Source organism: Chenopodium quinoa, unplaced genomic scaffold, assembly GCF_001683475.1.
Source record: "Chenopodium quinoa cultivar QQ74 unplaced genomic scaffold, ASM168347v1, whole genome shotgun sequence".
In the NCBI taxonomy this organism is placed as follows: Eukaryota; Viridiplantae; Streptophyta; class Magnoliopsida; order Caryophyllales; family Amaranthaceae; genus Chenopodium; species Chenopodium quinoa.
Window position 1 is genome coordinate 3,334,266 of NW_018745523.1, and position 12,700 is coordinate 3,346,965.

Consider the following 12,700-nt stretch of genomic DNA (forward strand, 5'->3'; position numbering starts at 1 on the left):
GTTGAATTAAATGAAAAAGTATGACTAAGGGTGAAATAAATCTACAAGTTTAGAAGCAAATGTTGTTACTTCACAAGTAGAATCTACGAGTCTGGAAGTGCAACTTTACAAGTAGAACCTATATTTCACCTTACCTAGTAATTGGCTAGAATTAAATAAATGTTATTCATTCTTGCCATTATCAAAATACCATTCAATGTTAGTAATGACTAAGCATCTAAGATTAAAAAACGTGGAATAAATGTTATTCTATGCTTCATTGAGTCATAATGTGTTTTGAGATTGCTAAATAGGTTCAAAGTTCTATATGATAAAAATTATTAAACCATTTCTATATATAAATTGTCTCTAATATGTCAATTAATTCGAATGAAAATGAACATTGCATGCGGAAGATCCAAAGGGATGGACTTTTAATATCATTGGATTATGAATCCATTGATATATGTAAATATCATTCTAATTTGAAATTATTGACAAAGTCACCATTTAGAGAAATGATGATGCGAACTCGAGGTCGAATACATATCGATGTAAGAAAACCAAAGGTTCAAAGGCTAGAGACGGACAATGAAACTTCATTTGTGATACGATCACTACTTGTGCTTAGTTGAAGCATATATAAGAGTGAAAATTTTGAAAAGTTCAAAATGTTCAGTATGAAGTTCAGTATCAACTTGACAAGATAATAATTACATTACAATATGATTGTAATTGTGAAAATTTAAGTCAAGACATATACTTGGAAACACATTCAAAGTATTGCGATATGATCGTAATAATGAGAATTTAAGCCAAGACCTTGATGAACATCCAAGAGTTGTGAAATCGTTTTACGACAAACTCCGAAAGAAAACCTTGTGAAATGTTTATGAAGGGAGCTATCAATCTATATGAGATATATTTTGATAATGGATAAAATTACCTATCTTCCAACCATTATTCAGGGAATATACTTTTAAGATAAGCTACAAAACTAAACAAACTACATAGGTCAAATCAAATTGTAGCAAAGGCTTCATATGTGATATGGATAAGAAAAGTTCTTATTAAGTCTTTCTACAAAGCAAGGAATAAATATTGTATTAAATCGTTTAATGCACGATCAATTCCTACACAGAGCATGGGGTACTACTACACAAATCATACTTAGCACAAAATTTTTGTTGCTCAAGTAGGTGCCCTTATGAAAATTGTTCCAAAAGGTTAAGTGGGAGTAGTGTAAATCTTGAAGAGTTCGAGAAAAGCAACAAACAAACATGGTTCAAACCATGGTTGGTTCACCCTATGCTAAAAGTGCCTCTTCAAAAAGGAAATTTAGGAGTATAAGAATCTTGAAAAGTTCGAGAGCCTTGAAAGAGTTCAAGAAAAATGATTTCGAAAATCTTGAAGAAATTTGAGAAATAATCGAATCAAAGCAACAATATGAGCATGATTCACCTCATGTTACAAATGACAATGCGTGGTCTCATTAAGTGTAATGGGAATAATAACCATGTGTCGAAGGTAGTACACTCCAAGTGCACATCCTCTATTGCCGTTTCTCATTGAAAACTAAACAAAGTTGTTGTATAAGTTTCAATTGTTGCATCAAACCCACAACGATGACTAGCATATGTAAAACTTAATCAAAGAAATATGATTTCATATTGATTAAGAGTTCTAAAAACATTCATTTTGGAACATGATTATTATGCAAGTAACAAAGATGATTTGACAAGTTATAACTCCAAGTGGTTTAAAAACCAGGAAATCTGAAATAGATTCTAAGTCTGTAAGCAAGTGTATGACACTTGAATAATTTGCCTAATTGGGTGAGACCCATTATAAGCAAAATATACAAGAAAGAAAAATGTTTTCTAAGTAAGCAAAGACTTTTTAAAAGATTCAACTAATTCATAGTATGACTATGACTACGACGAAAACTTTACATTAGTCATGTTGCAAAGATCTATTAAAGATATTTAGTGATTACTACCTTATAAGATTTGGTAGATGGATTTCAAAACACTTTCTTGGAATTGTTCATGAAAGAAGATTTGTATACGATACAATCAGAATGATTTTGAAAACCAATAATCATAGGGATGCATAAAAGATCCTTAATGGATTGAAGTTAGCATCTGGAAGTTAATATTCTTAATTTTGTGAGTTAATCAAATCGTTTGATGTTCTTGTAAAATGAAGAAAAGGGCTTGTGTATACAAGATGTTTAGTGGGAGATATGAAGTCTTCTTGGTCTAGTATAAAGAGCAAATTATTCATTGCTTGAAGAGTCAAGTGATGGGTAGTGCATTTTGTGTGAAAAACCTTGAAGAGGATGATGAGTACATTTGGGATTCAAGATCTATAGAGATAGGTCTCGAAGGATTTCTGAGTTTGGTTAAGAAGCTTAAATTGATAAGATTCTTATAAGGTTCAACATTATATTGAAAGGAGTTTCAATCCCATGTAAGATGGCACATTACTTAATGATTCAATACTTTGAGAAAGGTTGATGAAATTAAGGTTTTGAGTGATGATCCTTATGCAATATGCAAAGGATGCATCATGCATGTCATGGACTATACTCGTCTATTTGATTCATGTGTTTTTAGAACAAGTGATGATAGATTTCAATCGAAATCCAATATAACGTTGGAATACAAATTAGAAATTCCAGAGTTCCTTGCGAAAGGGCGAAGGAAAATTCTTAGGATATGGAGATGAAAATGATTATAAGATTTAGAAATTGCAAAATTCATGTTTATGAGAATATCTCATAAACTCTAATTAGTAAACCCTTTCCATTTCCAAAGAATGAGAAACATGCTAATGAAACTGGATTGAGGCAAATGATGTAATTAGAAGTTGTATTTGTTTTTGGAGAAAAACAAGTTACATGTGTAATACATTCATTTGCAGAATTATGTTTATCAATTGAAACAAATTTTCAACCTTATTTAATCGTGGTTTCAAGATTAAATAAAATGTCCAAAATAATTATGGATTGATGGGCTCATCAGGTTAATTTATTTAAATAACCTAGTGAATGAAACCCCACAGGTGAACAAAATCCATACATTATTCCAGTTCCTAGTCTAGAGTCATTAAAGTGGACATAAATGATCTCTTTAAATGGACTAGCATGTAAGATTGATTGGATAGCGCTGTTTCTTGGGCTATAGGAGCGTAGTGAAGCTCGGTCAATCACATGGGTATGCATGAATGATGCATGATCGAACTGTAGACCTACTTTGAAGCTCAAGTATAGAGCTTCCGGATATATTAGTGGATTCCTTTGACATGAGTGGAACATTGATTTAATTCAATGATTGATGTAATTGTGTACATTCAAACGTCTTCCCGTAACTGGAGATTATAAAGGGTGTTTCCTGGTTACCTCATTATTTGAGTGGGAGCCTTGGTTGCCACAAGATTGGATAAAGTCTACCTATTTAATTAGGAATGTACTGTGTCTTGGCCCCTTGAAGAGGAAGAATTTTCAGAAAATGCATGGCCGTGCTCAAATGCATTACATAGTAATCATTTGTTCTGTGAATCTAACTCAGTTTTTTAAGAAAAGATTTGTAGACTAATATGATCACGACATGAGATGCAATCATATTATCAAATCGACACACATTGACTTAAGGAATTTGAATATTGTGCACTTGTCTCAGACAAGTGGGAGATTGAAGGAGTTCTGTCTTCGATAAGTGTAATTACTAGATATATCAAGGATCACTATTATGGAGATAATAAGTTCGTTCTTTTTGGTCGTCATTATCTGTTGCTAGACTACGACCATTGATCTTTGGGCTAGTCAAATAGTCCAAAGCCCACTAAAATGGATCCTATGAGGTCACACAACAAAGGTATTGGGTTAAGCAAGTTAGAGGCCCATTTACGGGCCTCATGAACAAGTAACCAATCATGAATTGGATTGGGCTAGTATTGTTAGATTAAAGTTAGGATTTGGGCTTTGTCATGGACTCTTATTTAGAGATGAGATCTATAAATAAAGTCCATGCCTAGGGTTGTATGATACAACATAATTAACAGTTAATTGGCACCAAGCAACCAGTCATCCAAAAACCTCTCTCTCTCTATACCACACGCCTATCCCCTCCTTTCGTGGTGGTTCGTGATTTGTTCGTTGCTCGTTCTACTCCATAGAAGGTCAATTGAAGTGTTCGATTGCAACTAACTAGCATTAGTGGAGGACATAATCTGTGCCTGTGGACCAAGTAGAGGAATCACGCTTGAGGTTCTTTATCTCCCATTGTTCTTGCTCGATCGCACGTGGAATCACGCTTCAAAGGTACGATTATATGTTCTTTATGTGTTATGCATTAGATCTTGGGATTAGGTACTGTATGAATATGATTCATGTTTTTCCACTGCGTAGTACCTGTAATTCCCTACATTACGGTCATTTTTTTTTTTCCGTCCAAAAATGACGGTCGAATTTGATCTATTGGTCTACATCTTGTGATGACTCGATTTTTCTTATTATTTGTTAGGAAAATTTTAGCAGAATCGTCCCACATGACTCGAGTTTATCCTATTTTATATTTTTTGTTCCTTAATGTAAAATCTTTTTAATTGTTTCATATTGATATGTATATTTTAGGGGTGATCAATAATGGTTAAGTTAATTGGCCCAATCCGATTTAGCCTGAAAAAGTGTGGGTTTACACAAGATAAAAACATATTCTTAGACAAAGAAAAGTGATGGGTCTTAGAGGTGAGCACGTTGTCATGTCGGGTCACCGCGGGCCGTGCCTGGTTATTTGCCCGTGTCGGGTTGTGTTGTGCTTGAAAATTGGAGGGTCGTGCCATGTCGGGCCACCATTTGGTAATCCCCGGCCCACGTGCCGAGCCACCATTTAACACACCCCAGCCCACGACACAGTACAACCCACGTGCCTGGTGTGCTGGGCCAGGCCACCCAGAATTTTTATTTTTTATTTTTTAAATCGATATATATTTTTTTTGAACAACTTTTAAAATGAGTATATGTAAATAATTTTATTGATTTATGTTAATGTTTTTGTAGTATTATTTTATTATTAATGTTTTTATTATTCTTATTTTTATACTCCCTCCGTTACGAGTTACTCGCAACAAAGATGGAGTTCGCGGACTCCTAGGCAAAATATCTTGAGATTATTGAAAAATAAGAGGATTTACTTAGTATTTATCCTAACCCAATAAAAAATAAAAAATAATTAAACCAAAATAAAAACCACCACCCAACACCACGATACCACCAACACCACCTGGTCGCAGCACCACTATACCACCGCCACCACTTGGCCACAGCACCACGATACCACCACCACCACCTGGCCGCACCACCACCCAGCACTGTACCACCATCCAGCAACACCATTACTGAACAACCCACCACACGAACCACCCACAATCAAACCTCCCACCACACGAACCACCCAAAATCAAACTCACAATCGAACCACCGAGCACCATGAAACATTGAAACCTGAACCACGAACCAGCACCACCACCTATCACGAACCTCCCAGCACGAAAACCCATCGAGCCACCCATAACGAACGCCGCAAGCACACAAACCGCCAGACCTAAAAAACCAAGCGAACTCACAACGAACCACGCCCACAACAAATCAAAACCAACCCACAAAACCCATGAACCCATAACCAACCACAAACCCATGAACACACAACCAACCATGAACCTACAAAAATCCAGCAAACCCACAACAAACTATGAACCCAAAACCCTTCTTTATCAACAATTAAAGCTTTAAGTTGTCAAATTTAACCATCAAAACTCTATCCAAAACCTTCAAATTTGAGCTTCCATGGCAATGACGAAACAATAGGAAACGGAAGAGAGAAAAACGGAGGCGGCGACAAGCAAGGGGACATCGGTTGTGATATCCGGCGAAGGTAGTATGTAGTCTCCATTGAAGGTTGCGGTCGAATTTCTAGGTAGATGAAGATATAGTGGAGATCGGTGGTAGTGGTGGTGGTGGTTGTCAGTGAAGGTGATGTTGAATTTAGAGGTGATGATTTTGGAGTTTTGGTGGAAATGGTTCAGTTAATCAATGTTATGTTTAAGTTAATAAGATAAAATCAGTAGTTTAATTAGGGTGTTTAGAAAAAAAAAGTAAGGACAATGTTGTAAAATCACACCAAAAAAAAAAAAACTTACCATAAAAGAAAAGAAATAAGTTTGTTGCAAGTAATGTGTACTGGCTATTTTAGTAATTGTTGCGAGTTATTTGTAACGGAGGGAGTAGTTCTTTAACTTCTGTATTATTGTCGTTTTATGGCTGATGGAAGCAGTGAAATATAACCGTTTGCACAAGCCGTGGCGTGCCACGTGCCGTGCTGGCGGGCCGAATCACCGTGTCGCCCACCATGCCCGTGTCGTGCTCGTACCGCTTCTCCTTGGTCACCGTGTTGTGTCGTGCCACTGGCGACCTCGTGTTGGCCGTGCCATGCTCGTGTCGCCCGCAGGCCAGCACGACCCATGCCCACCTCTTGCCCCATAAGTTCGATTTATCCTAACACTATTTTGCAAGTTCGAATACTGACTTTTATATTTAGGCCTAGCCCGATCCAACCCGACCCAATTTTGGATCACCTCTTGATATGTATATACCTCCTTTGTTCTTTTTTACATGACTTGTTCCTTTTATCACACTTGTTAGTGAAAATTTTTAACGATCAACAACTTTAATTCTCCACAAGTAAAAATTGTAAAAATTATATATTATGAAACTTCGTAGTACTTATTAAGGGCCTGTTCTCATTGATTGAACTCAGCTGAACTGAATTGAACTGAGCTGAACTGAACTGAACTGAACTGAACTGAGCTGAGCTGAACTGAACTGAACTGAAATGAATATTTTAGAAGAGAAGGAAATTAGGAGCTGAATTGAACTGAACTGAACTGAACTGAGCTGAGCTGAACTGAATTTCAACGTAAGAGAACAGGCCCTAAGACAAATTCAAAAAGATCTCACATGAATATGTTTTTTCTTACCTTTACAAACGGTAAAAAAAAAAAAAAAAAAAAAGGTAAGACAAGTAAAAAAAGAATGGAGGAATTATATCTCAACGTGACTACTCCATTTGTGTTTTAAATACTTGATCTACTTTCCTTTTTCGCCCGTTTTTAAATACTTGCTCCATTTCCTTATTTGGAAAAGTTTTACAATATTTAATTAATTTCTCTCACCTAGTGTACCCAACTTAAATCATACGGATTTATTAATTTCATATTCTCTCTCCTCTAATTCTCTCTACTACTTCTACTTTATACAATTTTTTTTATTCTTCCACCCACCCCACTACCTTCATATTTTATTACTTTCTCCAATTTCTCTTAAAATTCCGCGCATGGAGAAATGAAGCAAGTATTTAAAATGGAGGGAGTACTCAATATTGTTTGGTCCGGAAAATACAGTTTTTAGCACCATAATCTTTGCTCTAAACCACTGCTACATCATTAGCCTTTAAAATTGATGGTGCAAAATTTGTTTTGAATAGCCGACCAACAACTAGTATTGGGCCAAGGACCGTTGTCTGAAAGTCACTGGATTGGACCTAGCGTTAGTGGTACTGCTAAAATTAATACGACTAAATAATAAATGTCTACACGACTACGCCATATCATTACTGGGCCAAACAAATATCTACTTTATTATACATTAGATTAGTACTCATCATGCGATGCACGAATTAAGAATTTAAAAGATAATTTTATTAATATTATGCTAGATTAGCACTTGTTAGATGCACGAATTACAATAAAAAAATTCAATACAATATAAAATAATTAATTCACAAAATGTGGGTTTTTGGAAAGAGAAATATCACTAATATGTTTTTGGTTAATTGATGTTCACACTTTAATTTATTTATTAAAAATTATTTTCTTAATATTGAATTTGGAAGGAAAAAAATTGATAAAAATGATGTCATAAGCAATTTTGGAGGGAACAGTTTTTATGAGAAATTGACATGTGTACAGTGGTGATGTAAGCAGTTTTTATTTTAGTTATAGTTTATTAATTCATTTATTTTAGTTATAGTTATAGATTATTAATTAAGTAATAATTTTGCAACAAACCATATGAAAGAGTATTTTTAGGAAGAAAAACTTCATTATTGCCTTTTTAGTAATTGATACTCATACTTTTATTTATTTATTTTTAAACAATAAACTTCCTAATATTTGAATTTATTTGTTAGAAAGATAAAAAGTTGAAAAAATAATGATTGAATAAAAAAAGATGATGACATAATCAATTTTGGAGGGAAATTATTTAATTAGAAAATGACATAGTTACAAAGATGATGTCAGCGGTTTTAACTTTTGTAATAGTTATAGATTTTCACTAGTATTAAATACTTGGTACTCTTAAACAAAACACACAAAAAAAAAGGGGGGGTAATCCATCTGTATCTTATTACTCGCTCCACTTTTCAAGATACAGAAGTTTAGGAGGAATAGTCGTAGAGAATATTAATTTATGATGAAAGTGAGGTTGGTTGAAAAGTTATATATATATATATATACAAACGGAAAAAGTAAAAAAAAAAAAAAAAAGTATAAGTGGGAGGAGAATGAATGTAAGAAAATTATTAAAAATATGATATGAGGGTTTCAATAGAAAGGAAGAAAATAGTTTAACATTGTTAAAAGTTTCTAAAAAAGGGAATAGAGTAACTAATAAATGGCCGCAAAAAGGAAAATGGAGCAAGTAATAAAATACTGAAAGAGTTGTTCAATTTTTTCCTCAGTAGTAAAATACTTAAAACTAAGTTTTCGCTTTATTCATTTTTATCCAGACTACATAATTATTATTTTTTTTATGTTTTTTTTTAGCTTACTTAAAGATGTATCTATTTATGTGTGTATAGAGGACATAAATTACTATTAACTAAGATGGTAAGAAAATGATCTTATATCCATGAGTTTCGGTGTTCAAAATTTGTGGAATTTAGTGTAGATTTACGTGACACTTAAACCTTTTTAGGAACGCTTTTTAATATATATACTAGATTAGCCCCGTGCGATGCATGATTTTAAAATAATAAATAGATTATAGATTTTTTAGCACATGTTGAGAGAAAACTATTTTCTCTGTTGTACTTTCTAATTAAATATGAAAATACAATTTCCAAAAATCCATTTTTTCATAATGTATTTTAGATTCAATTAAACTATATTATTAACTATTTTTAACAACTACTTATAAATAATAAAATAACGTAATATGAGTAGAGAACTTAAATTTTAAAATTCAATTTGAATTTAATTTTCAAAACAATGTTAAATAGTGTATCTCAAAAGGGGAAAAAATGTATGACATCATCCTTGCATTTTGGCGGGAAAAAAATTAAAATTAAATAAGAAATTGACACATAAGCAGTGATGACATCAACAGTTGTTACTGTCAACGGTTGTTACTTTAGTAATACTTATAGATGATAAGTATAAATACTTGAAAGTAGAAACCAATTGTTGTCCTAACAACAATTTTATGTTCACCTATAGTTTTTTATTATTATTATTATTATTATTATTATTATTATTATTATTATTTTTTTTTTTTTTTTTTTTTTCATTTAGCCACTGTGAATTTTAGATGGAGTCTTTATCCAATAAGGAAGCCTTGGATAAAACAGCCCCCCCTAATCCCCTATGACTTATATAATAGAGATATAATTTATAATAATATCTTCCCTTTCAATAATTTATGATCACTAATATTTACCTTTTGGATATTTAATTACAATTTATAATTCAAAAGATATTTGAAATAAATGGTAAAACACAAAATAGGTGGAAAAACAAAATAGTAAACAAATGAGTCATAATAATGGATACTAGATATAAGCCCCGATGCACGGTTCTAGTAAATCTTTTTAATTAATTTAAGATTTTTTTTTTTATATGAAGATCATTCATCGGATATTTGAATAAAATTCCTAATATCATAAGATAATTTTTTTAAAATTTTAACACTAAAATTATCTTTCGTAGGTTTATTTATTTTACGTGGCGCTTGAATTTAAAATTCTAAACCTTATTCTTTAATTTTTCTTAATAAAAAATAAATGACAAATGATTTTATTTATTGATTAAAATAAGTCCTTTGCAAATGCGTTTTTTTATATATTCGTTCTGTTTCAAAATGTTAGTCACATCTAAAATCTTTCAACTATTAAAAAAATTAGGGGGAATCTTCTAAATTTCTCTTTGTATATAAGGAAAAATATAGTGATATGAGATTTAGTTTTATTTGTTTCAATGAGTACATTTTTAAAATCTAATTTTTATAATATTTGCTAGGGAGAGATTAAAAATATTTACGACCAAAGATTTACATCCATATATGTAAAAAAGATAATTATTAGTTTTTTAAATAATTTAAATTTTAGTTGTTCACTATTCGTTATTTTTACCTAGGTGGCAATATTCTTAAATCTTATTCGTCACTTTTCTTAGGTGGCGAGTGAATTTTTTAATTCTAAAATAAATTATTAATCTAATTTTTCAATGGTCAAAATAATACATTTTCTTATGTGGCGCGCCGAATTCTCTCCAAAAATGTCTACTTTATTTATATATATTAGATTTTTCAATATTATTTGTTTCATAATTTTAATTAATTGATACATATATATAAAAATCACTACGTATAAGGTTAAACTTGTGCATTGACATATATGTGTTAATAACACTGTGATGGGTATCTTTATTAAAAAAATAAAATAAAAAAAAAATAAAATAAAATAAAATTGTGATGGGTATTGACAAAATATGGACTAATACTATACATTCAATTCTCCAAACGGCACCATGTAGAGCACAACCACCTTTTTCTAGGAAGGGTTTGATGTGCTGTGCTCACATTCAATTGCCAAATACTTGCAAATCACAGTCCTAATTAAGAGCATTATTTATATATACTTGTTCTTTTGCGCCTCCAATTTAGGTAATAAAGTTGCATAAGATAAACTTACAAGATTTTGCATGATGATGCGTTTCATATATCTAATAAAAACAAATGTTGCAATACTAAAAGGTGCATACAAGTGCTATGACGTGTTTGAATTTACCCGTTAGTCCCATTAAAAAGATCTATTATAGATTTACGAGTGTCTTGTTCAGGTGTTGATTATATATATTGTCTAAGGTTTTTGGCTTTTGGGCCTATGTATGTTTGGTTTATTCCTAATATGTTTTAAGAGTATATACAAATTTGCTAGGGTATAACCTGACTACTATTAAATCTCCTCTCATTCATCGCCTAGTCCATTGGTATAACTAACTCTTTGTTTGTCAACCATGTAAAATTATCATCTTGTTTGTTAATATTATTACTTTTATATCAAGATATTTTTTGTAAATGGTAACATACATGACCTCCAATCCTACATAGCTAGTTTTTTTTTTTTTTTTTTTTTTTTTTTTTTTTTTTTTTTTTCAAGTTACACGGCCACACGGGTGAGTGATCAGAATTGATCCCAAAATCATCTGAAACTGAGAGGAGCTCTAATCACCGGGTTATCCCTCACTCTCTTACATAAGTTTATTTGCCTCAACATATACATATCAGTTTCGTACAAATTCTTAAATGGACTTGGTTCACACTAATTATTATGGACCACCAATATAAAAGACAATATGATTGTTTTATTAATAAATAAAATTTCACTATATTAAAATAAAGGTTATTATGTAGAAATAAAAGTTAGTGTGACATTAAAAGCTATATGAGGTTAATTTTTTCAATGAAAATTTTAATATAATGGTCAATATGAATAATAAAGACCACTATACTAAAATTAGGTCACTACTCAACATAATGTCGTATTTTAAGTGCATTATAAGATTAAAGATCACACAAGTTTTAAAAAATGTTACTATGTTAAAAATAAGATTGCTATCTTAAAATTTAGGGTCACTATATTAAATATAATGTCAGTTACGTGTGTATAAATCTAAGGTTCACAATAATATTATTGTGGACCAGTTCCACGCAAGATTTTCCGTTCCAACTAATACAATAACCAACTAATGACCAATAATTTTTACCATACTTTTCCCCTAAAAAAAAAATTTTTTAAAAAAAAAAAAAAAAAAAAAAAATCGACAGAACGATATAAGGAGGATCTTTTTCGTGTCAAAAGCAACACAAAAAGCAATAATGTTGACATTTATAAGTTACAAATTATACAGTTTACAGTATTAAATAGTACGCACGACTGTATATGTAGTCTATTTGCATATTATTTGAGTGCAGTTCCTATATTTTTGCAATTCTGGAGGAATCTTATAACAATAATATGGTATCAAATACACATTATTCTCATGTACTTTTCGTTTTTTTGGCTGTTTATAATCTATTTGTATGAGATGTCATTAAACTAGATATAAGTCATGGAGTCTAATGATTATATTGATAATTGTCATGTTGCAGTTATGACATTTTTACGTGATAGATTGATAGGACATAGCGTTTATTTTGCTCAATATTGTAAATATGCAAAATATGCTAACTTTTCATTGTACAGTACATGTACTCAATATAATCTAGTTTTCCAGATTTCTGTAAATTTAGATTTTAGAGTTATCCAACAAAGGAATGAAGAAGGAAAATGATCTTCTTAATGAAACAATAATTCACATATAATGAATTAATGAAAATTTC